This window comes from Scyliorhinus canicula, chromosome 18 (assembly GCF_902713615.1).
Source record: "Scyliorhinus canicula chromosome 18, sScyCan1.1, whole genome shotgun sequence".
Taxonomy (NCBI): domain Eukaryota; kingdom Metazoa; phylum Chordata; class Chondrichthyes; order Carcharhiniformes; family Scyliorhinidae; genus Scyliorhinus; species Scyliorhinus canicula.
Window position 1 is genome coordinate 112,213,456 of NC_052163.1, and position 12,897 is coordinate 112,226,352.

Here is a 12,897-nt window from a genome sequence, read left to right on the forward strand (position 1 = left end):
TCCCGCAGTTTGTGTGCATGTGTAAAATAAAACAACCCTTTTAATTTACCATATCTCGAGTTTGCTGTGTGAGCTATTCAGAGAGAATTGGAACATCCAACTTTAAGGGTTGGGGGAAATATGCCACCACTGAGAAAAGGGGTCAATCAAAAATCAAAAACACATTTTCTGTTCACAGAAGAGTAAGAGGGGAACTAATCAGAGGTTTAAATAAATCCCCTACCTTTTATAACATGACGGAGTGCTGCTCTGTTGGAGGGTCAGTACTGAGGGAGTGCTGCACTGCCAGAGGGTCAGTACAGTACTGAGGGAGTGCTGCACTGTCGGAGGGTCAGTACTGAGGGAGTGCTGCACTGTCAGAGGGTCAGTACTGAGGGAGTGCCAGCTGCACTGTCACGCAAACACGGGGAGAATGTGCAAACTCCACATGGACACTGACCCAGAGCCGGGATCGAACCTGGGACCTCGGCGCCGTGAGGCAACAGGGCTAACCCACTGCGCCACCAGCAGTGCTGCCCTAGAGGGTCAGTACTGAGGGATTGCTGCACTGTCAGAGGGTCAGTACTGAGGGAGCGCCGCACTGTCAGAGGGTCAGTACTGAGGGAGTGCTGCACTGTCAGAGGGTCAGTACTGAGGGATTGCTGCACTGTCAGAGGGTCAGTACTGAGGGAGCGCTGCACTGTCAGAGGGTCTGTACTGAGGGTGTGCTGCACTGATGGAGGATTGGTACTAAGGGTGTGCTGCACTGTCAGAAGGTCATACTGAGGGAGTGCTGCACTGTCAGAAGGTCAATACTGAGGGAGTGCTGCACTGTCAGAGGGTCAATACTGAGGGAGTGCTGCACTGTCAGCGGGTCAGTACTGAGGGAGTGCTGCACTGTCAGAGTCAGTACTGAGGGAGTGCTGCACTGTCAGAGGATCAGTACTGAGGGAGTGCCGCACTGTCAGAGGGTCAGTACTGAGGGAGTGCTGCACTGTCAGAGAGTCAGTACTGAGGGAGTGCTGCACTGTCAGAGGGTCAGTACTGAGGGAGTGCTGCACTGTCAGAGAGTCAGTACTGAGGGAGTGCTGCACTGACAGAGAGTCAGTACTGAGGGAGTGCTGCACTGTCAGAACGGCAATACTGAGGGAATGTTGCACTGATGGAGGGTCAATACTGAAGGAGTGCTGCTGTGTCTGAGGGTCAGTATTGAGGAGTGCTGCACTGTCAGAGGGTCTGTCATAATATACACCAGTATATCATGGTGCAGACACCCACACTGATGGACATACAGTAGGACCAATCAACATGCATAACACCGCAGCCAATCACCAGTTAGAGCACACTCACTGTGGAGACAGAGGGCATCAGTTTTCCCGCTCATTCGGGAAGCAGCCTTTCAGAAGAACAGAGCTTACAGCTTACAGCACAGATCCTCACCATGTGCTGAGTGATTAGACTGGTTAGGATAGGCACAGGTCTTTAGTTTAATCTAACATCATGTTAACCCACAGTAAGAGTATGTTCAACAGTTTATAGTTTAATAATATAGTTTTTTTTTTTTTTTTTTATAAATTTAGAGTACCCAATTATTTTTTTCCAATTAAGGGCCAATTTAGCGTGGCCAATCCACCTATCTGCACATTTTTGTGCTGTGGGGGCGAAACCCACGCAAACACGGGGAGAATGTGCAAACTCCACACGGACAGTGACCCAGAGCTGGGATCGAACCTGGGACCTCAGTGTCGTGAGGCTACAGGGCTAACCCACTGCGCCACCATGCTGCCCAGTTTAATAATATAGTTGTGGTGAATGTGATTCACACCGGATTATAACCTGTATATACATATGTCTATATTGTAAGTGCAGTTGCACTATCTGACCTCCAGGGGGAGTAGCTCTGGGAATGCTTGAGAGTTGTACGGAGTTTCTCCCTTGGCTCCGCCCAGGACTCCTCCCCCGGGAGCTGCTGTATAAAGATCAGTGCCACAGGATCAGCCGGCCAGTTCACCGAAAGTTCAACAGCTAACAGGCTGGCTCTGTTGTAAGTATATTAAATATATTACTTAGGAAACAGTCGAAGAAATCATGGAAGCAGCCCTCAAGCCCGGACGTCTAGAACTCGACCCACAGGATGCAGAGGCTAAGGAAATTTTTTCCCACTGGCTGAGATGTTTTAAAGCCTACCTGGCAGAAGCCAGCACCACTGGAACAACAGAGGAACAAAATCTCAGCCTACTGCACGTGAGGGTAAGCCACAGAATCTCCACACAGCTAAACCTGGCCGGTTCTTACACCGCAGCGCTGGCAATACTGGACAAAATGTACGTTAGGCCCATTAACGAGGTTTATGCACGCCACGTGTTTACGACTCGCCATCAACAGCCTACAGAAATGCTAACCGAGTTTGTAAGGGAATTGAACAACCTTTCCAATGACTGTAATTATCAAGCCATGACCGTGGCTGAGCATAGGGAGCTTGCTGTGCGGGACGTTTTCGTAGCGGGCCTTAGGTCTAACTATGTGCGCCAAAGACTGCTAGAAAAGGGGGCCCAGGACTTAGACACTACTGTGGAGGCTGCTACCACTATGGAAGTTTCCTTCCGCAGCCTCACGTCGTTTCCCGCGGACCCTGCGACCCCATCGTGGACCCCCGACCAACAGTCCCCCCCAGGCCTGTGCCGCACGGCCCCCCAGCTACCGCGCTGCCAAAGCCAGTTACTCTGCTGCCCCAGCCAGCTACTCAGCTGCTCCAGCCAGCTACTCAGCTTCCCCAGCCTGCCATTTCTGTGGCCAAAGCCAGCACCTGCGGCAGCACTGCCCAGCCCGATCCGCGACCTGCAGCAGCTGCGGGAAGAAAGGCCACTATGCCAGAGTGTGCCTCGCGAAAAGGGCCCCAGTTTTTAACTCCCCTGCAGAGAGAACAAATCGCTCCCAACACCAGCGGGCCCGCGGAGCCTGAAACGCTGCGGCCTACGCCCCGACTCCGCCCCCTCCGCCATGTGCGATCCATGGGGGCCGCCATCTTGGCAAATCCTTTGTCCTTGATCTTTATGTTGTCTTTGTCGACAGGAATAGTGCCAGAAGACTGGAGGATAGCAAATGTTGTCCCCTTGTTCAAGAAGGGGAGTAGAGACAACAACCCTGGTAATTATAGACCTGTGAGCCTTACTTCGGTTGTGGGTAAAATGTTGGAAAAGGTTATAAGAGATAGGGTTTATAATCATCTTGAAAAGAACAAGTTGATTAGTGATAGTCAACACGGTTTTGTGAAGGGTAGGTCATGCCTCACAAACCTTATTGAGTTTTTTGAGAAGGTGACCAAACAGGTGGATGAGGGTAAAGCAGTTGATGTGGTGTATATGGATTTCAGTAAGGCGTTTGATAAGGTTCCCCACGGTAGGCTATTGCAGAAAATAAGGAAGTATGGGATTGAAGGTGATTTAGCGGTTTGGATCAGTAATTGGCTAGCTGAAAGAAGACAGAGGGTGGTGGTTGATGGCAAATGTTCATCCTGGGGTTCAGTTACTAGTGGTGTACCGCAAGGATCTGTTTTGGGGCCACTGCTGTTTGTCATTTTTATAAATGACCTGGAAGAGGGTGTAGAAGGATGGGTTAGTAAATTTGCAGATGACACGAATGTTGGTGGAGTTGTGAATAGTGCTCAAGGATGTTATAGGATACAGAGGGACGTAGATAAGCTGCAGAACTGGGCTGAGAGGTGGCAGATGGAGTTTAATGTGGAAAAGTGTGAGGTGGTTCACTTTGGAAGGAGTAACAGGAATGCAGAGTACTGGGCTAATGGCAAGATTCTTGGTAGTGTAGATGAACAGAGAGATCTCGGCATCCAGGTACATAAATCCCTGAAAGTTGCCACCCAGGTTAATAGGGCTGTTAAGAAGGCATATGGTGTGCTAGCCTTTATCAGTAGGGGGATTGAGTTTCGGAGCCACAAGGTCATGCTGCAGCTGTACATAACTGTGGTGCGGCCGCTCCTGGAGTACTGCGTGCAGTTCTGGTCACCACATTATAGGAAGGATGTGGAAGCTTTGGAAAGGGTTCAGAGGAGATTTACTAGGATGTTGCCTGGTATGGAGGGAAGGTCTTACGAGGAAAGGCTCAGGGACTTGAGGTTGTTTTCGTTAGAGAGGAGAAGGCTGAGAGGTGACTTAATAGAGACATATAAGATAGTCAGAGGGTTAGATAGGGTGGACAGTGAGAGTCTCTTTCCTCGGATGGTGATGACCAACACGAGGGGACATAGCTTTAAATTGAGGGGTGGTAGATATAGGACAGATGTCAGAGGCAGTTTCTTTACTCAGAGAGTAGTAGGGGTGTGGAAAGCCCTGCCTGCAACAGTAGTAGACTCGCCAACTTTAAGGGCATTCAAGTGGTCACTGGATAGACATATGGATGAAAATGGAATAGTGTAGGTCAGATAGGCTTCAGATGGTTTCACAGGTCGACGCAACATCGAGGGCCGAAGGGCCTGTACTGCGCTGTAATGTTCTATGTTCTAAACCCCCACCATGCGGCCGGCCACATGCGACTCATGGGGGCCACCATCTTCCTTGCCGCTCACCACGTGCGATCCACGGGCCCCATCTGCATCAGCATGCTCAGAAAGCTCATCTGAAGAATACGACTTCCTCGGGCACTCACCACGCGACCCGCAACTCAGCGCAGTCACCCTGGATCAATCCCGCCCCAAGCACCTACGAAGTTCGATGGCGGAGGTCCAGATCAACGGGTACAGCACGCCATGCCTCTTTGACTCCGGGAGCACCGAGAGCTTCACACATCCAGAGCTGGTAAGACGCTGTTCGCTTCCTATTTTTCCTGTGAACCAAACTGTCGCCCTCGCTTCGGGCTCCCACTCAGTCCGAATCCAAGGACGCACCGTCGCTACGCTCACAATTCGAGGCGCTAGTTATTCTAAATTTAAACTTTACGTCCTGCCCGACCTCTGCACGCCACTCTTATTAGGCCTGGATTTCCAGTGCAACCTCAAGAGCCTCACCCTCAGCTTCGGCGGGCCCCTGCGCCCACTCACTATCTGCAGCCTAGCCACGCTGCGCATCTCCCCCCCTCCTCTCTTCGCCAATCTCACTCCAGATTGCAAGCCAGTAGCTACTCGCAGCAGGCGATACAGCCTACAGGATAGGGTCTTTATCCGTTCGGAGGTCCGACGGCTGCTCAGTGAGGGGATCACAGAGGCCAGTAATAGTCCCTGGAGAGCTCAGGTGGTGGTCGTCAAGTCCGGGGAAAAATTTCCCATGGTTGTCGACTATAGCCAGACCATAAATCACTTTACGCTCCTAGACGCGTATCCCCTCCCCAGAATTGCAGACATGGTTAATCAGATCGCCCAATATCGGCTATTTTCCATGGTGGATCTGAAGTCTGCATACCACCAGCTCCTAATCCGCCCAGAGGACCGCCACTACACGGCATTCGAGGCCGATGGCCGCCTCTTCCACTTCCTCCGGGTTCCCTTCGGCGTCACCAATGGGGTTTTGGTGTTCCAACGAGCAATGGACCGAATGGTAGACCAGTACGGGCTGCGGGCCACGTTTCCGTATCTGGACAATGTTACCATCTGCGGCTATGACCAGCAGGACCACGACGCCAACCTCCACCGTTTTCTCCAAACGGCACAGAAATTAAATCTCACTTATAACAAGGAGAAATGCGTTTTCCGCACAAACAGACTGGCCATCCTCGGCTACGTCGTGGAGAACGGAGTCCTGGGCCCAGACCCGGACCGTATGCGCCCCCTCTTAGAACTCCCCCTCCCTCATTGCCCCAAGGCCCTCAAACGGTGCTTGGGGTTCTTTTCATACTACACCCAGTGGGTCCTTCAATATGCGGACAAAGCCCGCCCACTCTTTAAGGCCACACGATTTCCCCTGTCAGCTGAGGCGCGCCAGGCCTTCAGCTGTATCAAGGAGGACATCGCCAAAGCAGCCATGCGGGCGGTGGATGAATCCACTCCCTGTCAGGTTCAGAGCAACGCCTCAGAGGTAGCTCTAGCAGCCACTTTAAATCAGGCAGGGAGGCCCGTTGCATTTTTCTCCCGTACCCTATCCGCTTCAGAACTCCGACACTCCTCAGTCAAGAAGGAAGCACAAGCCACCGTGGAGGCTGTTCGTCACTGGAGGCACTACCTCGCAGGTAGGAGGTTCGCCCTCATCACCGACCAACGATCGGTTGCCTTTATGTTTGACAACTCGCAAAGGGGCAAAATAAAAAATGATAAAATCCCTCGGTGGAGGATCGAACTCTCCACCTATAGTTACGATATTAAAGGTCGACCGGGGAAGCTCAACGAGCCCTCGGATGCCCTATTCTGCGGGACATGCGCCAGTGTGCAGATCAGCCGTCTGAAAGCCATCCACGTGGATCTCTGCCATCCAGGGGTCACCCGGCTCGCCCACTACATCAGAGCCCGAATCCTGCCTTTATCCAACGAGGAGGTAAAAGCGGTCACCAGGGACTGCCCGATCTGTGCAGAGTGCAAACCGCACTTCTATAGACCAGACAGGGCCCACCTGGTCAAGGTTTCTAGGCCCTTTGAACGCCTTGCGATCGATTTCAAAGGGCCACTCCCCTCCACTAACAAGAACATTTATTTCCTTAACATCATCAACGAGTTCTCCCGATTCCCTTTTGCCATTCCGTGCCCCGACATGACCTCCCTCACAGTCATTAGGGCGCTGCATAGTGTCTTCGCCCTGTTCGGTTTCCCCAGCTACGTGCACAGCGACCGGGGTTCGTCCTTTATGAGCGACGAGCTGCGTCAGTACCTGCTCGACAAGGGCATCGCCTCGAGCAGGACTACCAGCTACAACCCCAGGGGGAACGGGCAGGTGGAAAGGGAGAACGCGATGGTCTGGAAGACCGTCCTACTGACCGTCCGGTCTAGAAAACTCCAAGTCTCCCAATGGCAAGAAGTCCTCCCAGACGCGCTCCACGCTATCAGATCCCTCCTCTGTACAGCTACAAATCAAACCCCTCACGAGCGACTCTTCATTTTTTCTAGGGGCACTACCACCGGGGTCTCACTTCCGGCGTGGCTGAGGACACCAGGCCCGGTCCTCCTGAGGAAGCACGTCAGGGGGCACAAAACTGACCCCCTTGTTGAAAAGGTGCGCCTCCTCCATTCCAACCCCCAGTACGCATTCGTGAAGTTCCCGGACGGTTGGCAGGACACAGTATCCCTTCGGGACCTGGCACCCGCTGGATCCAGCCCCCCCCCACCCCCGCTGAGGAACCCCTTACCTTGTTCCCTATGCTGCCGCCCCCTCGCGCCCCCGATTCCGCAAGCTCACCCCACCGGTTCCACGCGCCAGAACCAACCTGCCCCCAGCGCCCCCAGTCTCCGGTTGAGCCAGAGGTGTATAAAGTTCGGACGAGACCCGCCCCGGAGTCTGCCATCGTACCCCAGCTCTCAACACCCACCCAGCCACTGCAAGAGGCTGCAACCCCGGTGCTCCGCAGATCGAAAAGAACAATTCGTCCACTGGACAGACTAACTCTGTGAGCCACCACCTCCGCTGGACTCGTTTTTTTTCACAGGGGGTGAATGTGGTGAATGTGATTCACACCGGATTATAACCTGTATATACATATGTCTATATTGTAAGTGCAGTTGCACTATCTGACCTCCAGGGGGAGTAGCTCTGGGAATGCTTGAGAGTTGTACGGGGCTTCTCCCTTGGCTCCACCCAGGACTCCTCCCCCGGGAGCTGCTGCATAAAGATCAGTGCCACAGGGTCAGCCGGCCAGTTCACCGAAAGTTCAACGGCTAACAGGCTGGCTCTGTTATAAGTATATTAAAACCGCTATTCTAATCCTACAAGCACGTGTCCGTAGAATTGTTGGTTCCAACAATAGTGTTGTACTATTTTAAGTGTTGGTGGCCTGTATGTGTTCCACGGATCCAGAGCACCCAACACATCATGGTACCAGTAGTTGAGGGATGTTACAATTTCTTAGACCTACCTGCAAGTGATCTGCCTTCCACCAGCAGACAGCCATCCTGCAACATGGACAGTGTCCGCCCGCCACCACCGCTCCGCATCACCGGCAACCTAGGGTCCAACTGGAAGATCTTCAAACAACGTTTCCAGCTTTACCTTGAAGCCACAGACCTGGAAGCTGCTTCAGACGCCAGGAAGATTGCTCGCTTCCTCTCCACAGCCGGGGACCATGCCATCCACATCTTCAATTCTCTCACCGTTGCCAATGGTGAAGATAAATCTAAATTCAAGACGGTCCGCCTAGAGTTTGACAGTCACTGCGACATCGAGGTGAATGAAAGTTTCGAGCGCTATGTCTTCCAACAGCGTTTTCAGGGTAAGGATGAACCTTTCCAGTCCTTTCTCACCCACCTCCGCATCCTTGCGCAGTCCTGTAATTACAGGTCCACCTCCGACTCCATGATACGCGACCACATCGTTTTCGGTGTTCAGTCGGACCCCCTACGCCAGCAGCTCCTCAAGGTTAAGCAGCTCACCCTAGCGATTGCCATCGAGACCTGCGTGCTCCATGTACGCGCCACTAATCGGTATTCACACATCCAAGCAGCTGAAATGGCGCAGCAAGCTCCCCACGAGGCAGAACGGGGCCAAGAAACCAAACAACTCCAGGGCCTCAGCCTGGATGAGGGCGGCCATTTTGTGAGCTTTTCGCGGACTCCCGCGCTTGGGCGCACCGAACGAGGGGACGGCGACGTCGACGAACGTACTGCGCAGGCGCGCACCATGCATGATCGCACCGCGCGTGCGTGGTGGCGCAACGAACGCATTGACGCAACAGCGTGAGGCAACTGTGGCTCCGCCCATTTAAAGTGGCAGTGTCCTACCAAATCCCGACGATGCCTGTAATGTGGCAAACTTGGCCACTATGCTGCCTTATGCAGATCAACTCAACCTGTCAGCTTTTATCGCTCCAGCCAGCCTCGCAGAGATGTCCGGGCCATTCACCCCACAGTCACCGAGCCCGATTCAGACCTGTCACCTTATTTTGACACCGAGGACCCAAAGGCGCCTATTCAAGTCGGCATCAACGCGTCTTCAGACGGATACATGAGCATGGCCTCCGCCTCACAGAGCCAAGTGCTCTTTTGGTCAGACAGATATCAAGTTCCTAGGGGACCACATCTCCCAATTGGATGTGCAGCCGGATGCAGACAAGGTAGCTGCCATCACAGCTATGGGAACGCCAGAAGACAAGAAGGCGGTCCTCCGGTTTTTGGGGATGGTAAATTTTTTTGGGAAATTCATCCCTAACTTCGCCTCTCATACCACGGTTCTCAGGAACCTGGTCAGGAAGACGACAGACTTCCAGTGGCTCCCTGCCCACGAGCGCGAATGGAGGGAACTCAAAGCTAAACTAACCACGGCCCCAGTCTTAGCATTCTTTGATCCAGCAAAGGAGACCAAAATTTCAACAGATACCAGTCAATCCGGCATTGGAGCAGTGCTCCTTCAACGTGATGAGACCTCATCATGGGCCCCCGTTGCATATGCGTCACGGACGATGACCCCCACAGAGCAGCGCTATGCGCAGATAGAAAAGGAATGCCTGGGCCTTCTGACCGGTGGTGTGAAATTTCACGATTATGTCTATGGGCTTCCTCAATTCACCGTCGAGACTGACCATCGCCCGCTGGTCAATATAATACAGAAAGACTTGAACGACATGACGCCTCGCCTCCAGCATATTCTTCTCAAGCTCCGGCGATACGACTTCCAGCTGGTGTACACCCCAGGCAAGGACCTCATCATTGCGGACGCTCTCTCCAGGTCAGTCAACACTCCGTATGACCCAGAGGGGTTTGCCTGCCAGGTTGACGCCCAGGTAGCGTTCGCAGCCTCCAATCTACCTGCCTCAGATGAACGCCTTGTCCACATTCGCTGCGAAAAGGCGGCTGACCCCCTGCTGCAGCGTGTCATGCGCCACCTGACAGACGGGTGGCTCAAGGGCCAATGCCCTCAATTCTATAACGGCAGAGACGATCTGGCGGTAGTAGATGGGGTTCTTCTGAAACTGGACCGCATTGTCATCCCGCATAGCATGAGCCCGCTTGTCCTGGAACAATTACACGAGGGCCACCTGGGCGTGGAGAAGCGTTGCCGATGGGCCCGAGAGGCTGTGTACTGGCTGGCATTAATGAAGACATCGCCAACACAGTGCTCAACTGCCCCACCCGTAAGCGCTTTCAGCCGGCCCAACCAAGGGAGACACTGTAGCCCCATGAGTTAGTCACGTCACCTTGGACCAAGGTGGGCATTGACCTGTTCCACACGCTGGGTAGAGACTATGTTCTGATCGTGGACTACTTTTCAAATTACCCGCAGGTGATACGGTTGCACGACCTCACTTCGTCCACAGTCATTCGTGCATACAAAGAAACCTTTGCTCGACACGGCATCCCGCTCATGGTGATGTCAGACAATGACCCCTGCTTCACCAGCCAGGAATGGTCCAGCTTAGGGCAGCACGGTGGCCTAGTGGTTAGCACAGCTGCCTCACGGTGCTGAGGTCCCAGGTTCGATCCCGGCTCTGGTTCACTGTCCGTGTGGAGTTTGCACATTCTCCCCGTGTCTGCGTGGGTTTCGCCCCCACAACCCAAAGATGTGCAGAGTAGGTGGATTGGCCACGCTAAATTGCCCCTTAATTGGAAAAAATAATTGGGTAATCTAAATTTATTTTAAAAAAAGGAATGGTCCAGCTTTGCCCGGCGGCACAATTTTGCCCATGTGACGTCCAGTCCCCTGTACCCCCAATCCAACGGCAAAGCGGAGAAGGGAGTACATATCGTCAAAAGGCTCCTATGCAAGGCTGCCGATGCTGGTTCTGATTTTTACCTTGCCTTGCTGGCCTACCGATCCGCCCCCTTGTCCACTGGCCTGTCGCCAGCTCAACTACTCATGAATCGCTCACTGAGGACGACGGTGCCGTCCATCCATGTACCAGAGCTCGACCATGTTCTGGTTCTTCGCCGGATGCAGCTGTCTCGTGCGCAGCACAAGGCGGCTCATGACTCCTGTGCTGCTGATCGCCCCGCTTTCGCTACAGATGACAATGTTCGCGTCCATCTTCCGGATGGTGGCTGGTCTGCAACCACTGTTGTCCTCCGACAAGTGGCCCCCCGCTCGATCCTGGTTCGGCTACCGGATGGCTCTCTTCTGCGCCGCAATCGATGCGCCCTTTGCCTCGTACCACGCTCGCCACGGTGATCCTCCGGTGTTGCCTCGCCCTCCTGCTGACCCGCCCTCCTGCTGACCCTGCCACGGACTATGCAGAGCTTCCTGTCACTCTGCCTCCCCCTGACTGTGATGCAGTCCAGCCCGCTCCTGAACCGGCGGCTCTTGCCCCACCCTTGAGGCGATCAACCAGAATTCGTCGCCCACCTCAGAGACTAAATTTATGAACTTTACAAATTTATGGACTCTCTGAATTGTTTCGTTGCTTTGTTTGATCGTTTTCCTGGTTTGTATATAATGTTGTTCTCGTTACTCTTGTTGCATACTGCTTCTCTGCACCATGCACCTTCCCTTGTAAATAGCTTAGTTTTCATGTACATAGTCCTGTAAATATGTCTTCGCACCCCACACATAGTTAGGAACATTATCACCACACATTATTTATTGCCACAAACATACATTTTTTTTTAAAAAGGGGGCAATGTCATAATATACACCAGTATATCATGGTGCAGACACACACACTGATGGACATACAGTAGGACCAATCAACATGCATAACACCGCAGCCAATCACCAGTTAGAGCACACTCACTGTGGAGACAGTGGGCATCAGTTTTCCCGCTCATTCGGGATGCAGCCTTTCAGAAGAACAGAGCTTACAGCACAGATCCTCACCATGTGCTGAGTGATTAGACTGGTTAGGATAGGCACAGGTCTTTAGTTTTTTTTTTCAAAATTTAGATTACCCAATTATTTTTTTCCAATTAAGGGGCAATTTAGCATGGCCAATCCACCTACTCTGCACATTTTTGGGTTGTGGGGGTGAAACCCACGCAGACACGGGGAGAATGTGCAAACTCCACACGGACAGTGACCCAGAGCCGGGATCGAACCTGGGACCTCGGCGCCGCGAGGCAGCAGGGCTAATTCACTGCACCACCGTGCTGCCCTTCAGGTCTTTAGTTTAATCTAACATCGTGTTAACCCACAGTGAAAGTATGTTCAACAGTTTGTAGTTTAATAAAATAGTGTTGTACTATTTTAAGTGTTGGTGGCCTGTATGTGTTTCACGGATCCAGAGCACCCAACACATCAGGGTCAGCACTGAGGGAGTGCTGCACTGTCAGAGGGTCAGTACTGAAGGAGTGCTGCAATGATGGAGGGTCAGTACTGAAGGAGTGTTGCACGGTCAGAGGGTCAGTACTGAGGGAGTGCTGCACTGTCAGAGGGTCAGTACTGAGGGAGTGCTGCACTGTCAGAGGGTCAGTACTGAGGGAGTGCTGCACTGTCAGAGGGTCAGTACTGAGGGAGTGCTGCACTGTCAGAGGGTCAGTACTGAGGGAGTGCTGCACTGTCAGAGGGTCAGTACTGAGGGAGTGCTGCACTGTCAGAGGGTCAGTACTGAGGGAGTGCTGCACTGTCAGAGGGTCAGTACTGAGAGAGTGCTGCACTGTCAGAGGGTCAGTACTGAGGGAGTGCTGCACTGTCAGAGGGTCAGTACTGAGGGAGTGTTGCACTGTCAGAGGGTCAGTACTGAGAGAGTGCTGCACTGTCAGAGGGTCAGTACTGAGGGAATGCTGCACTGTCAGAGGGTCAGTACTGAGGGAGTGCTGCACTGTCAGAGGGTCAGTACGAAGAGAGTGCTTCACTATCAGAAGGTCAGTACTGAGGGAGTGCTGCACTGTCAGAGGGTCAGTACTGA